General features: G+C 40.6%; 1 protein-coding gene across 1 annotated transcript in view; it reads right to left on the bottom strand.

Moving 5' to 3' along the window:
• tln2b (talin 2b) overlaps positions 1-17,067 on the bottom strand; it is a 144,930-nt gene that overhangs the window by 88,434 nt on the left and 39,429 nt on the right. Inside the window, exon 2 of the mRNA XM_036954991.2 lies at positions 9,384-9,431. The gene's annotated coding sequence lies outside the window, so the exon portion shown is untranslated. The remainder of the gene's footprint in view (positions 1-9,383; positions 9,432-17,067) is intronic.

Raw genomic sequence — 17,067 nt, 5'->3', positions numbered from 1 at the left:
CATTTCACATTCTTAAAATAAGGTGGTGATCCTAACTGACTTAAGACAGGGATTTTTTACAATGATTAAATGTCAGGAATTGTGAAAAACTGAGTAGAAATGTATTTGGCTAAGGTGTACGTAAACTTCCGACTTCAACTGTAAGTGTGTACTGTAAGTTTGTGATCTGATCTAGTGAGGATGGTTGGAGACATGAGATCAGCTTGCGTCTGACATGCTCTCTCGTCTCATCTCAGCGCAAACAATGCACCATGAGATCATACTCACTCACACGGAAAACACCAGTATACAGTACATAGGTCGCAGGTAAAGGTGAATAATACCATTGGTGTGGCGGATGATAAGGGATGTGGATGGATATGTGTCTGACAGCTGGCTGTATGAATCATGGTTAGTGGTTCAGTAGGACTGACACAGATCATCCCCCCCCCCCCCCACCATCCTAAGACCACTGTCATGATGATGTCAGCCAGCTTTGCTGCAGGGTTTCAGTTAGGAAAATGCGGCGCTGGACATTTGAGAAATTTACCGGACCCATACGCATTGGGTGCATAACCTGATTATGGCGTCCACCCACCTTGCTCAGAATGACATGAATTATCATAATCTAAATGTGATTTATCTTAACAGAACATGCAAGTCAGGATGCAAGGATGTGGTCCTACTTGCCGAATTCCGATGCCCACATTTAGGCTACTTATGCTCAGCCAACAACTGTAATGAACAGCAAAATCAGTAGCCTATGCCAATCTACTATCCTCATAGTAGAAAAGTATACCTATTCTATTGGTCAGCTTGTCGAGAAAGAAATATCCTTTTCCCAACAGACTCTGGGACAGTTGTGGGACAACAGATCCTAAATTAATTAAACCAGTAGGCCTTGGTAGGTCACAGAATCTTTAACTTAAAATGTTGATAACCTATTATTTCTTCACATTATAAGTGCAGCACTGCGCACAAGGCAGTGTGCTGCGTGCAAATGTTCATAATGCAATTAGCAGGAAAACACATTGTCAAAAGCGAGCGTTTTCATGTGACAGAGATGAAAATGTTGTTTAGAAATGTACAGTCATGGCCAAATGTTTTGAGAATGACACAAATATTAATTTGCTGCCTCAGTTTGTATGATGGCAATTTGCATATACTCCAGAATGTTATGAAGAGTGATCAGATGAATTGCAATTAATTGCAAAGTCCCTCTTTGCCATGCAAATGAACTGAATACCAAAAAACATTTCCACTGCATTTCAGCCCTCCCAAAAAAAGACTAGCTGACATGTCAGTGATTCTCTCGTTAACACAGGTATGAGTGTTGACGAGGACAAGGCTGGAGATCACTCTGTCATGCTGTTTGAGTTCGAAAAACAGACTGGAAGCTTCATAAAAAGGGTGGTGCTTGGAATCATTGTTCTTCCTCTGTCAACCATGGTTACCTCCAAGGAAACACGTGCTGTCATCATTGATTTGCACAAAAAGGGCTTCACAGGCAAGAATATTGCTGCCAGTAAGATTGCACATAAATCAACCTTTTATCGGATCATCAAGAACTTCAAGGAGAGAAGTTAAATTGTTGTGAAGAAGGCTTCAGGGCATCCAAGAAAGTCCAGCAAGCGCCAGGACCGTCTCCCAAAGTTGGTGCAGCTGCGGGATCGGGGCACCACCAGTACAAAGCTTGCTCAAGAATGGCAGCAGACAGGTGCGAGTGCATCTACACGCACAGTGAGGTGAAGACTTTTGGAGGATGGCCTGGTGTGAAGAAGGGCAGCAAAGAAGCCACTTCTCTCCAGGAAAAACATCAGGGACAGACTGATATTCTGCAAAAGGTACAGGGATTGGACTGCTGAGGACTGGGGTAAAGTAATTCTCTGATGAATCCCCTTTCCGATTGTTTGGGGCCGGAAACAAAATTGTCCGGAGAAGACAAGGTGAGCGCTACCATCAGTCCTGTGTCATGCCAACAGTAAAGCATCCTGAGACCATTTATGTGTGGGGTTGCTTCTCAGCCAAGGTTGCTTCTTTGCCTAAGAACACAGCCATGAATAAAGAATGGTACCAACACATCCTCCGAGAGCAACTTCTCCCAACCATCCAGAAACAGTTTGGTGATGAACAGTGCCTTTTCCAGCATGATGGCACACCTTGCCATAAGGCAAATGTGATAACTAAGTGGCTTGGGGAACTAAACATCAATATTTGGGTCCATGGCCAGAAAACTCCCCAGACCTTAATCCCATTGAGAATTTGTGGTCAATCGTCAACAGGCAGGTGGACAAACAAAAACCCACAAATTCTGACAAACTCCAAGCATTGATTATGCAAGAATGGGCTGCCATCAGTCAGGATGTGGCCCAGAAGTTAATTGACAGCATGTCAGGGTGGATTTCAGAGGTATGTATATTTGAGTCATTCACAAAACTTTTGGCCACGACTGTAGAAAGAGGGGAGGTCTAATGGTTGGATTTTTGTCTAGGCTACTTTAAAGCAAGGTAAGACATACCTCATAACATGTATTAACATTTTCAGGTGTCCAACAATTATGTATATATATGTTTTCAAAATGCATTCTGCCTCCAGCTTACTGCAAAGTCGTGTGTGACACGCTGATGAAGCCTGCCTTCCATTGCCTATGCTGTTTGAGATGTTGTACAGTAGCAGCAGCTGTCAGACTGTCCACTCAAAGGCTCTTTATCTATCTGTATGCTGTGCGCGTGTGATAAATAAGACAGTGAATTTCCACACACAGCAATTGTATTCCAATAAATTATGCAAATTAACCTAGACTGATAAGCATGACCGGTCAAATGTATTTACATCTGCTGGTATTTCCATAAATTAATAGGCTAACAAGCATTATTTCAAAATGAGATTTTTTCTTCTTCTCCAGGCTTGTCTGTGCCAATTTTATTTATCGGCTTGTAACATTTTTTATATTTCAAAATCCGGCTAATGGAAACACATCCAAGATGGATCAGACCACATATAGAGTACTTGTAGGGCTTTGGAAACAGCCTTCCTATTATTTATCGGCCAAACAAAAAGCTTAGAAAAAATGAGAGTATTCTGATAAATGAAATGGAATCAAGGTCAAAAACAGCTATCCATCTACTCGAAAACAAAAAAGGACTCCATTACGACAATAATGTTGCTCTTCTCTCTGCTCCTGCACTGAAGCTGACTGGTGCGTGCTACAGTAACTCTAGAGTTTGAATCAAGTCGTAATTGGAGTAATATGCACTATTACCAGAGGGAGAGGAGAGCGGGAGAGAGGAGCATCATGTAATGTGACAGTAATTAAGGAGAGACAGAGAGAGAGATCTGCTATGGTGGGGTTACAGAAACAAACATCGGAATCTACGACCTCCCTCTCTGAACAGCGCTAGAGCAAACATGCTTTACCTCTCTGCACTGATTCAAATGGGCATATGAAAATCAGTGTGCTGCTGCTTCCATAGGCTAACAGACAGTTGGGATACTCCCTCTTCCTGTCTCTCACACATGGTAAAACCAGCACAGACACTATATAAACACAATGTACCTGGCAGAGCTTTCCCCTGCCCTTAGGTACACCTACAGTAACACATACGGTACTGTACAGAGTGACTTACAAGGAACAAAGCTTAGGGAATCATATACCAACAACTACAATATGAATGGTTCTTGTGATTGAATTACTAGTCGTGCATCGTTAAACATATGGGTAATTCTGATTTGAAATTGAATCATCATTAATACAGCACATACTGTAGTAGGTCAATCTGTGTTGCTCTTGGAGATATCCCCTTGCCTTCAGATCAAGAGACTGGGAGCATCAGAGCATCAGTATTTAGAAGCATGCTCAGAGCATTGCCTGCCGGTCATAAATCCTGGCCAGTGTGTCATGTCCTGTAAATCAGGTAACTGCAATCCCTGGTCCAGCCTCTCCTCTCCAGCTCACAGCCATCCTCTCTCTTGTGCACAATTTTGTTTGAATACCTGTTAGTGAGCATTTCTCCTTTGCCAAGATAATCCATCCACCTGACAGGTGTGGCATATCAAGAAGCTGACATGCTCATTACACAGGTGCACCTTGTGCTGGTAACAAAAGGCCACTCTGAAATGTACAGTTGTGTCACAACACAATGCTACAGGTAACTCAAGCTTTGAGGTTGCAATTGGCATGCTGACTCCAGGAATGTCCACCAGAGCTGTTGCCAGAGAATTGAATATTAGTTTCTCTACCATAAGCCACCTCCGTCATTTTAGAGAATTTGGCAGTATGTCCAACCAGCCTCACAACCGCAGACCACGTGTAACCATGCCAGGTAAAGGTTGACATCCGGCTTCTTCACCTGCTGGAACGTCTGAGGCCAGCCATCTGAACAACTCATGAAACTGAGGAGTATTTCTGTCTGTAATAAAGCCCTTTTGTGGGGAAAAACTCATTCTGATTGGCTGGGCCTGGCTCTCCAGTAGGTGGGCCCGGCTCCCCAGAAGGTGGGCCTGGCTCCCAAGTGGCTGCGACCCTGCCCAATCATGTGAAATCCATGGATTAGGGCCTAATGAATTCAATTTAATTGCCTGATTTCCTTATATGAACTATAACTCAGTAAAATCGTTGAAATTGCATGTTTCGTTTATATTTTCTTTCAGTATACACTATCGTTCAAAAGTTTGGGGTAACTTAGAAATGTCCTTGTTTTTTAAAGAAAGCACCCTTTTTGTCCATTAAAATAACATCACATTGATAATGGGCCTCTTGACCCCTACGTAGATATTCCATTAAAAATCATCTGTTTCCAGCGACAATAGTAATTTACAACATTAACAATGTCTACACTGTATTTCTGATCAATTTTATTTTATTTTAATGGACAAAAAATGTGCTTTTCTTTTTAAAACAAGGACATTTCTAAGTGACCCCAAACATTTGAAAAGGTAGTGTATGTCACCATCACACTACTGTTGGGGATGAGCCTTTCCCTTATCTGCATGCAGGTTTTTGACTAATTGTATTTAGATCAAGGATGCATAACGTATTTTGAACAACATCCATGTGAATGTTTTATTAATCATAAAAAACTTCAGAACTGAGTCAACCTTGTTATTCTCTGATGGAAGAAGGTCAGAGAGAGATTATGTTGTTGGCCCATTGTTTCCACATCACTGACTCTGGCCCCTGTTGCCATGACTCTGCATTTCCCACCTTTTCCTGGACATTTCAGGCTGGACAGCAGGGGCAGGCTGGGCCACTTCAGTTACTACAGGTTTAGAGCTGCCACTCCCTGCAAGGTCATCCTCGTAAAAGCATTCCCTGCTGTGCTTAACATTTAAAACAAAATCTGCTTTCAAATGTCAGATTATAAACAAAGATAGTATTAAGAGCTCAGCCATCTCGGAGGCAGGAAAAGAGATTGATTCATTTTGATGGAGTGTGCCTGAAAAATTACAACACCTCTCAGCAAAACTGTCATCTTAATTTAACTGCATCAGTGAGGGTGCTCTCTGTAGGAGTGCATTATAAAACTGTTACATTGTTTAAACCTGAGACCTGTTATTTCTGTACTTTAAACAAACTGAAGTGAAAAGGTAAAAGCACCAACCACTGCTTTGAGAGGAGCCTTGCTCATTTGGTGTTCAGCTGGTATGACCTGTCCTTTTATCAAACCACATTACTACTGCTTGTACATCGTTCCAGAACCCTGGCTATAGGCAATTACTGCTGTGGACCAATTATCCTCTCACAGGACTCACGGCCTGAAAAAAAAAGTAAAACTTTCCTACACGCCATGGAGGCAAGGTAACCAAACAAGACTAAACAAGCCAGCAGTTAAAGCACTCAGGCAAAACTCCCCTCCACACATTGAATTAGGAAGGCAGCGTTTTACTGCATGTTCCCTTTCAAGATAATTAATGATTGGTCAACATCCAGAGTGAACAATAAAAGGTCAAAGCAAACTAACAGCACCTCTCCTCCATTGTTTAATGAACACTGAGCACATTCCAAACACACTACATCTCAGTGCCACTTCAAGCAGGTTTGCTTTTCTCTCAGCAGCACGTTCTGAAAGCAAGGAGAATCTAATGTTTAAACTGTCTGGAAAAGGTGTAAACAAACAGCTTCTCCTGCAACAAATATTATCCACTTCAGAAGGTTATTCTAAAGGTACCGTGTGCTCGAGGCCTGCTGACAAATTGGAAGCCATTTCTTAAGAGAGCTATGCAAAGACACACTTGGCTGATTTTGTTTCCTCCAATGTTCCCATACAATCCCCTGAGAAGACATACAAATACCAAAATACATGTATTCCCATTCCTACCCTGACAGCTCAGTTTAGCCAGCAGCATACCACCCTGCATACCACTGCTGGCTTGCTTCTGAAGCTAAGCAGGGTTGGTCCTGGTCAAATAAAATAAAATGTTATTTGTCACATACACATGGTTAGCAGATGTTAATGCGAGTGTAGCGAAATGCTTGTGCTTCTAGTTCCGACAATGCAGTAATAACCAACAAGTAATCTAGCTAACAATTCCAAAACTACTACCTTATAGACACAAGTGTAAGGGGATAAAGAATATGTACATAAAGATATATGAATGAGTGATGGTACAGAGCGGCATAGGCAAGATACAGTAGATGGTATTGAGTGCAGTATATACATATGAGATGAGTATGTAAACAAAGTGGCATAGTTAAAGTGGCTAGTGATACATGCATTACATAAAGATGCAGTAGATGATATAGAGTACAGTATATACATATACATATGAGATGAATAATGTAGGGTATGTAAACATTATATTAGGTAGCATTGTTTAAAGTGGCTAGTGATATATTTTACATCATTTCCCATCAATTCCCATTATTAAAGTGGCTGGATTTGAGTCAGTGTGTTGGCAGCAGCCACTCAATGTTAGTAGTGGCTGTTTAATAGTCTGATGGCCTTGAGATAGAAGCTGTTTTTCAGTCTCTCGGGTCCCAGCTTTGATGCACCTGTACTGACCTCGCCTTCTGGATGATAGCGGGGTGAACAGGCAGTGGCTCGGGTGGTTGTTGTCCTTGATGATCTTTATGGCCTTCCTGTGACATCGGGTGGTGTAAGTGTACTGGAGGGCAGGTAGTTTGCCCCCGGTGATGCGTTGTGCAGACCTCACTACCCTCTGGAGAGCCTTACGGTTGTGGGCGGAGCAGTTGCCGTACCAGGCGGTGATACAGCCCGACAGGATGCTCTCGATTGTGCATCTGTAGAAGTTTGTGAGTGCTTTTGGTGACAAGCCGAATTTCTTCATTCTCCTGAGGTTGAAGAGGCGCTGCTGCGCCTTCTTCACGATGCTGTCTGTGTGGGTGGACCAATTCAGTTTGTCTGTGATGTGTACGCCGAGGAACTTAAAACTTACTACCCTCTCCACTACTGTTCCATCGATGTGGATAGGGGGGTGTTCCCTCTGCTGTTTCCTGAAGTCCACAATCATCTCCTTAGTTTTGTTGACGTTGAGAGTGAGGTTATTTTCCTGACACCACACTCCGAGGGCCCTCACCTCAGTCCCTGGATGGGAGACCAGATGCTGCTGGAAGTGGTGTTGGAGGGCCAGTAGGAGGCACTCTTTCCTCTGGTCTAAAAAATATCCAAATGCCCCAGGGCAGTGATTGGGGACACTGCTGTCTTTCGGATGGGACGTTAAACAGGTGTCCTGACTCTCTGCGGTCATTAAAGATCCCATGGCACAAGAGTAGGGGTGTTAACCCTGGTGTCTTGGCTAAATTCCAAATCTGGCCATCATACCATCATGGTCACCTAATAATCGCCAGTTTACAATCGGCTCATTCATCCCCCTCCTCTCCCCTGTAACTATTCCCCAGGTTGTTGCTGCAAATGAGAATGTGTTCTCAGTCAATATACCTGGTAAAATAATGGATAAAATGCCAATACTCTAATTTATTTAAATTAAGGATTTGTTTTTTGTTACATTTCTTATTAAGTGAAAACTAGCACAAACCACGTTCATCAGCGACTTCACACTTGGTCCGATCAAAACATCCAGAGCACAATATGGCAGAAAGTGAGAGAAGGAGGAGGAAGAAACATAGCCTTCTCCCAATCATTAAGCATTTTACCCATACAATTTCAACTCCCTTTTCTATGGTTAGTCTCAGATGGGGTCTGGGTGTGTCACATGCTGACAGCTGAGAACCATTAACTACCCAGCCAACATCCACATTTTCCCTCTGATTCAAGCCCACCAACCAGAGCACCCATGACCTGTACTGGCCACATATCCAAACATACTTTATGGAAAGAACAGAAAAACTCCCTTCGGAACATCTGCCCCCACAATGTAGCAGAGAGGAAAGGTAATCTACTTGTTTGTGTTTACTCCTTAGCATACAGCTCGTTCACAGGAATTGATACGGTTGTGCACTGCAATTAAACATTTTTGAAAGTCATCTAGGCATCAAATCAGAACTCCCTTGTAAGCACTTTTCACCAAGAACTGCATTTACACCATACAATCAGACCTTAGGCCATGCCCTGTTTCTGATTAAAAACATCCAGCAGAAATCCAGCTCAAACATCTGATCAGCTCAACACATCCCTCTCCACCATAATTAGGCTCCCACATTCATTGTTCAACACATGCTTTATATCTGAAGGGTCATCTGGGATGTGTTTGGGTCTGTAGCCTTCCTACAGACAGTGCTATAGGGTAATAGGGAAGGGTACAATGAGCCCCTCCAGGACAGGGCAGGCCAGGGCTGGTGGCTGGACTGACGGACCTACCGAGGAGCTACAAGAGCAGCTACAGGATTAGGGATTGGAGCATGTGAAGGATCCTGCCACACTTAGTTAAGGCCACTTTTTCATGCTCCACATCTGTTGGTTGCCATAGCAACAACATTTTGTGGAATACCCAGGTCAGGTGGCTTCTGTCAGCTCCATGCAGTGAAATAACCATTAAAAAGGTTCAATGTAGCTGTTTTTTTACAACATCTCAATATTAAATAATTGTTTTCAATTAAAATGGTCAAAAATATACAAAAATTGCTGAAATTTCAGGCAATCTTTTCAAACAGCTCTTACACTAAAAGGGCATTATCATCATTTTCACAATTTCACAGTATTATAACAAAGTCATAGTGTAGAAATATATACACAACACAGGGGAAAAAAATATCACCTTTTTTGACAACACTTGGGCCTTTGCTCTGCAGTTAACCATTCACAGGCAATCAATGGTCATTGAAGTTTCTCTTGCTAATCGCTGCCTACACACATTTCAAGTGAAAGATTGTGACTGGAGACTAGAAGAGTAACTTTATTTCTTATTTTGTGAGCTTTTCATTTAAACTTCCACCTCATTTAATTATTATTATCCCTTGATCATAGAGAGAAAAGACCAAAGCTTACCTTATTGCTGAAGCATAAAATGCCCAGGGATTTCAGCAGGTTTTACAGCTGGAAAGAAACAAAGACTCGGTAAGAAAAAGGAAGGCAATATGCACGACTGAAAATATAATACTGCTGAATCATGGATTCTCAGTAGCGCACATTCTGCTGCTGTAGCCTACTAAAAGATTATCCTCATAACCAGATTGCTAATGCATGAACCAGGAATACTAGCATGTATTGTCTCAAAACATACACCCAGTGATCAATCAAAGCAGTCTGTGGTTTATCTTCATTCTTGGATGACAGGGTAACATAAAATGGAAATGTAATTACTTTATATCTTGTTACAAAAACAATATAAACAACATAATTACACATATTACATTAACATTTCCCAACAGCACAAGTGGTAACATCATTACGTAAGCTCAAAGCTTGGCTTTAAAATTATCAATGGTTAATCTGTGCAAGAGGATGTAATTACAGAGGATAATATTTGGTATTTACCAAATGCTTCACTCAGCCACTGTGTGTGGGGACTGTTGGAAAACAATCAAACACTTACAAGTTGTATTAACCATATGTAAAGGATACACATGGTATGAACTGTCCAACGAAATGCTTACTTGCAGGTTCCTTCGACACTTGCGTGGGAATGTCTGACTCCGAGGGGCCTTACAATTAAGGAAGTCATTAAGACAGCATGGGTGCTGTTGAATAGCAGTGTGCATGCCGCACGCACCAAGGCTGTTTGAGCTGATCATTAGGAGTGGGACAGGGCCATACTGTAGTAGGACAGGCTCTCCACTGGGTCTGGGATAGGAACTCCCCTCACCACAGGGGCAAGCTCATACTGTAGGCTGCAGGAAGAATGCCTGAGGCCAAGTGCTCCCCTGAACCCCTCTCTTTAACCTGATTACTGTAATGAGCTTAGAGACTGCTGACCGCACAGCCCCAGACACACATGCAGACAAACAGGCCGCCTTCCTTCCTCATTGGCAGATGCAAGGGTCTCAGAGCAAGTGAACTGTAGGCCTCATTGATGAGAATGCACTAGCAATGCATATTAAAATCAATGTACTGTATGAGATATACAGGTGACAAATGCAAGCAGCCCCTACGCACAATTCGGTATGATTGACAAAATGTCAGAAATTGCCATACTGCCATAGAAAATTAGGTCAAGAGTTATTGGAGATAATGCACTAAATACCTACACAAAATACAGTGGCAACAGTGTTCAGGATTGGTGTTTTATAATGCTTTAGGAGACAGAATTGCTGGTTAATTGTGAAATAGTGTGTCTATCTTACAGTGTGTAACAAAACAGATCTAGCTCATATTCTATACTCCCAAAATATGATAAATAGCAAAAAGGGTCATCACAGACTCTTTTCTCCCCTTGTGGGTAGTTATAGGTTAACATCCTATAAATATACATGCTAAACAGTATCCATAGTGTAATCTCAAAATTACTGCTACTAATAATTTCTGAAGTTGTACAGTACATACATTTTGCTTGGGCACAGGGGAGTGCAATGTTTTCTATCATCTAATAAATATGCATAGTGCCCCCGCTAGATAAACAAACAAATAAACACACACTAAAGTACTATGTCAACAACCTTGAAAGAACATGAGGGAGGTAGACATATTAGTTGAAATAAGATACACTTTACAGGGGTGGTTATTTTATTATTCAGAATCAGTGAGTCATTAAATTTAGCACACTGACTCCTCCTCTGCACAGTGAAGCATACCTTAAGGGAACATTTCGGCATTTTGTGTATGATCAGTGAGAAAGTCCATATTGCAAATGTACGGTCCCTTACCAGACGTCCGAAATCGTTTGTAAAATTCGCGGTCGGCGTCGGGCCGTGCGGTAGGGCCGGACCTACCGGGAAGTCATCGAATGAACTTTGTCGGACGTTCGGTTTCCGTTTTTAAAAAAAAACAAGTTTTGGACCGTTTTTCCGCCGTCCCGGACATTCCCACCAGATGGCATACGGAATCATATGGCCATTTTTCTGGGATTAAAGGCTTAAAATGGAAGTAGAGAAATTATTTTTCCACTTCAGGTCAAAGCCAAGGAGCCTCCGGTGTCAATAAAAAAAGAACCAGCCATTTATCTATCGTCATTTAAGAGAAACGGAACAATGACAAATTGGTGATGGTCACAAATAGGCGTTTTTTTTTTTCAACGGTTACAGATCCAGTTGCAGGGTGTTCATACGAATCTTTTTAAAGTGTGCTGCGGAGCTCTGCGACATTTCTGTGATTTTCTATGATTTTCTGAAATAACACAATAACTCAGTTCTTAACGTAAAGACTTAAAACTCAGGATTATGTAAAGGCATACCCCAATCAGGATATGAGTTTATTTATAGCTTCCTGTGCCAACCAGAAGTGCTTTAAATGGTGTCATAGTGGCTGTTTCCAAGGGTTAAAAAGGTCAGATCTTTTCAAAACTTCATATGTGTGATTAGGCAACCCCCATAAACTCTAAGTCAGTCATTTCTCCCAACAGATGTCAAAGAAAAGCTCTCACACACACACACACACACAGCAAGGATGGAGTGACAAAGTGCGGTGCTTAAAGACACAGAGAGCAGGCAATGCAATGCAGTACCATAATCCCTAGGCCGTGCCGAGTTCAATGAGATATCCCGCTTGACCGTAGCTCGCTCGGTCTAGGCGCAGCGACCATTAGAATAGTTGGCCCAAAATGAAGCCTGCCCCACAATGTCATTTGCTTTTGAGTGACAGTGAGAGAACCGTTAGGGTGAGAAGAAAAATTCCACCACATGAATGTTCCTAAGGTCCTCCCGATCTGAACAAGCCTAACCTTGGCCGTGTGGCATTAACCCTTCACAGTAAAACAGGGTTTTTTGATCTCACAGATTACAGTGACATCTCTCCCCATAGGAATACATAGCCTGCACCACAAAATTCAACCTGAAGCTTATATGGGTTATGAATGCCGTATGAACCTGTCTTCGGTACCAGTCCATCAGGCCACTATGAGGTCTACCTGTGTCGAATCTAAGCTTCCTGGAGCAACCGGAAGTGGTTAAAATGCCCCTAAAAGTGTTTACCCATTCACTGCCTGCAGTTTGATAGACATAGTGCATTCAACCCTGTGTAGATCAGTCAATTCTTAACGTAAAGACTTAAAACTCGGGATTCTGTAAGTGGCTATGTAAATCAAGACATGTGTTTACTTATAGCTTCCTGTGCCAACCGGAAGTGCCTTTAATTGGGTCACACTCTCTGTTTCGAAAGGTTAAAAAAGTCACATCTCTCCAAAACTTCATATGTGTGACTAGGTAACCCTTCTGAACTGTAAATCAGTCATTAATCCCAACAGATGTCAAAGAAAAGCTCCCTCACACACACACAGGAAGGATGGAGTGATAAAGTGCGGTGCTTAAAGACACAGAGAGCAGGAAATGGCATTACCATAATCCCTAGGCCGTGCCGAGTTCAACGAGATATCCCGCTTGACCGTAGCTCGCTCGGTCTAGGCGCAGCGACCATTAGAATAGTAGGCCCAAAATGAAGCCTGCACCACAATGTCATTTGCTTTTGGGTGACAGTGAGAGAACCGTTAGAGTGAGAAGAAAAATTCCACCACATGAATGTTCCTAAGGTCCTCCCGATCTGAACAAGCCTAACCTTGACCGTGTGGCATTAACCCTTAACAGTAAAACAGTGTTTTTTGATCTCACAGATTACAGTGTCATCTCTCCCCATAGGAATACATTGCCTGCACCCCTAATTTCAACCTGAGGCCTATGTGGGTTATGAATGCCGTATGAACCTGTCTTCGGTACCAGTCCATCAGGCCACTATGAGGTCTACCTGTGTCGAATCTAAGCTTCCTGGACCAACCGGAAGTGGTTAAAATGCCCCTAAAAGTGTTTAGTTTGATAGACATAGTGCATTCAACCCTGTGTAGATCAGTCAATTCTTAACGTAAGGACTTAAAACTCAGGATTCTGTAACAGCATACCACAATAAGGATATGTGGTGATTTATAACTTCCTGTGCCAACCGGAAGTGCCATAATTGGTGTCTCAGGGGCTGTTTCGAAGGGTTAAAAAAGTCTGATCTTTCCAAAACTTCATATGTGTGATTAGGCAACCCCCATGAACTGTAAATCAGTCATTTTTCCCAAAAAAATTCAAAGGAAAAAAAAATCACACTAAAACACAACTTGGAAGGAGGGACGTATTGGGGTGCGTAGAGACAGACAGTGGCTGCAATAGTTAGCTTTGTTGGAGCTAAAAAAGAACCGTCGGACCTAGAGTTCCGAAACTTTAGAAACCTGTTCTAGACCTCCCGTCGATGGTGCGTGGTGAGTTACGTGGCTCTAGAAGGTTCTCGGACCGAAAAACAGCCTCGTACATTTGCAATAACTTCAATTCATTTTTGCATCACGAAAATGACGACATTTAGAAATGTCCCAGAGTCGCAAGACTAGGTGCATTGCGAATGTCTCGGCCCATATAGACAGACCCCAACGTTTCGGTCCGATAGCTCATTCAAGGACCCCGTAGCAAGTCATGGAAAATAGTGGATTTTCAGCACCAATTAGGGTTTTTCTCTGACACCAAATGACCTATCGAGCCGAAACTTGGGATTCGGGGTCGCCTCAGCTAGGCCAACACATAACATAAGAAATGGACCCGCAGCTAGAACGTAACTACGTGTTTTATGGTTTTTTTATGGTTTGAACCGAAGGCGTTGTGAATTTTGGGCCAGCTCTGAAGTATGTAATAGTTGGCTACTAAACGAGTTGGAAAAAGTGGGTTTGGTGTCAGTTTGTATCGGTTTGGTGGTCAGAATGATATCTAATTGACTGATGGACTCTTGTCCACTTGACTCTTGTACATTTGCATACCTGCCCATTGAAACATATTGCAAATGCACAGTGACTTTGAAAAAGTAAGGAAACATAAACAAAAAAACATCAACAAATTTTTTGGGTAACCAGTTGCATATTTTAGATCACAAGATGACAAAGGTATAGTTTGAGCAAAGTAAAGCTTGAATTTATAGCATGACAAATTCGTGATGGTACCTGCCCATTAAAACATATTGCAAATGCACAGTGACTTTGAAAAAGTAAGGAAACAAAAATAAATAAATCTAAAAAATTTTGAGCATGACAAATTCGTGATGGTACCTGCCCATTGAAACATATTGCAAATGCACAGTAACTTTGAAAAAGTAAGGAAACATAAACAAAAAAACATCAACAAATTTTTTGGGTAACCAGTTGCATATTTTAGATCACAAGATGACAAAGGTATAGTTTGAGCAAAGTAAAGCTTGAATTTATAGCATGACAAATTTGTGATGGTACCTGCCCATTAAAACATATTGCAAATGCACAGTGACTTTGAAAAAGTAAGGAAACAAAAAAAAATACATCTAAAAATTTTTGAGCATGACAAATTCGTGATGGTACCTGCCCATTGAAACATATTGCAAATGCACAGTGACTTTGAAAAAGTAAGGAAACATAAACAAAAAAACATCAACAAATTTTTTGGGTAACCAGTTGCATATTTTAGATCACAAGATGACAAAGGTATAGTTTGAGCAAAGTAAAGCTTGAATTTTGAGCATGACAAATTCGTGATGGTACCTGCCCATTAAAACATATTGCAAATGCACAGTGACTTTGAAAAAGTAAGGAAACAAAAAAAAATACATCTAAAAAATTTTGAGCATGACAAATTCGTGATGGTACCTGCCCATTGAAACATATTGCAAATGCACAGTGACTTTGAAAAAGTAAGGAAACATAAACAAAAAAACATCAACAAATTTTTTGGGTAACCAGTTGCATATTTTAGATCACAAGATGACAAAGGTATAGTTTGAGCAAAGTAAAGCTTGAATTTATAGCATGGCAAATTCGTGATGGTACCTGCCCATTAAAACATATTGCAAATGCACAGTGACTTTGAAAAAGTAAGGAAACAAAAAAAAATACATCTAAAAAATTTTGAGCATGACAAATTCGTGATGGTACCTGCCCATTGAAACATATTGCAAATGCACAGTGACTTTGAAAAAGTAAGGAAACATAAACAAAAAAACATCAACAAATTTTTTGGGTAACCAGTTGCATATTTTAGATCACAAGATGACAAAGGTATAGTTTGAGCAAAGTAAAGCTTGAATTTTGAGCATGACAAATTCGTGATGGTACCTGCCCATTAAAACATATTGCAAATGCACAGTGACTTTGAAAAAGTAAGGAAACAAAAAAAAATACATCTAAAAAATTTTGAGCATGACAAATTCGTGATGGTACCTGCCCATTGAAACATATTGCAAATGCACAGTGACTTTGAAAAAGTAAGGAAACATAAACAAAAAAACATCAACAAATTTTTTGGGTAACCAGTTGCATATTTTAGATCACAAGATGACAAAGGTATAGTTTGAGCAAAGTAAAGCTTGAATTTATAGCATGGCAAATTTGTGATGGTACCTGCCCATTAAAACATATTGCAAATGCACAGTGACTTTGAAAAAGTAAGGAAACAAAAAAAAATACATCTAAAAAATTTTGAGCATGACAAATTCGTGATGGTACCTGCCCATTGAAACATATTGCAAATGCACAGTGACTTTGAAAAAGTAAGGAAACATAAACAAAAAAACATCAACAAATTTTTTGGGTAACCAGTTGCATATTTTAGATCACAAGATGACAAAGGTATAGTTTGAGCAAAGTAAAGCTTGAATTTTGAGCATGACAAATTCGTGATGGTACCTGCCCATTAAAACATATTGCAAATGCACAGTGACTTTGAAAAAGTAAGGAAACAAAAAAAAATAAATCTAAAAAATTTTGAGCATGACAAATTCGTGATGGTACCTGCCCATTGAAACATATTGCAAATGCACAGTGACTTTGAAAAAGTAAGGAAACATAAACAAAAAAACATCAACACATTTTTTGGGTAACCAGTTGCAAATTTTAGATCACAAGATGACAAAGGTATAGTTTGAGCAAAGTAAAGCTTGAATTTTGAGCATGACAAATTCGTGATGGTACCTGCCCATTAAAACATATTGCAAATGCACAGTGACTTTGAAAAAGTAAGGAAACAAAAAAAAATACATCAAAAAATTTTTGAGCATGACAAATTCGTGATGGTACCTGCCCATTGAAACATATTGCAAATGCACAGTGACTTTGAAAAAGTAAGGAAACATAAACAAAAAAAACATCAACAAATTTTTTGGGTAACCAGTTGCATATTTTAGATCACAAGATGACAAAGGTATAGTTTGAGCAAAGTAAAGCTTGAATTTTGAGCATGACAAATTCGTGATGGTACCTTCCCATTAAAACATATTGCAAATGCACAGTGACTTTGAAAAAGTAAGGAAACAAACAAAAATACATCTAAAAAATTTTGAGCATGACAAATTCGTGATGGTACCTGCCCATTAAAACATATTGCAAATGCACAGTGACTTTGAAAAAGTAAGGAAACATAAACAAAAAAACATCAAAAAAAAATTTGGGTAACCAGTTGCATATTTTAGATCACAAGATGACAAAGGTATAGTTTGAGCAAAGTAAAGTTTGAATTTTGAGCATGACAAATTCGTGATGGTACCTGCCCATTAAAACATATTGCAAATGCACAGTGACTTTGAAAAAGTAAGGAAA

The sequence above is a fragment of the Oncorhynchus mykiss genome, chromosome 2 (assembly GCF_057628025.1).
Source record: "Oncorhynchus mykiss isolate SJ-2025 chromosome 2, ASM5762802v1, whole genome shotgun sequence".
Taxonomy (NCBI): domain Eukaryota; kingdom Metazoa; phylum Chordata; class Actinopteri; order Salmoniformes; family Salmonidae; genus Oncorhynchus; species Oncorhynchus mykiss.
Note: the sequence above shows the minus strand (reverse complement) of the source record. Positions and strands in the feature narration are given on the sequence as shown.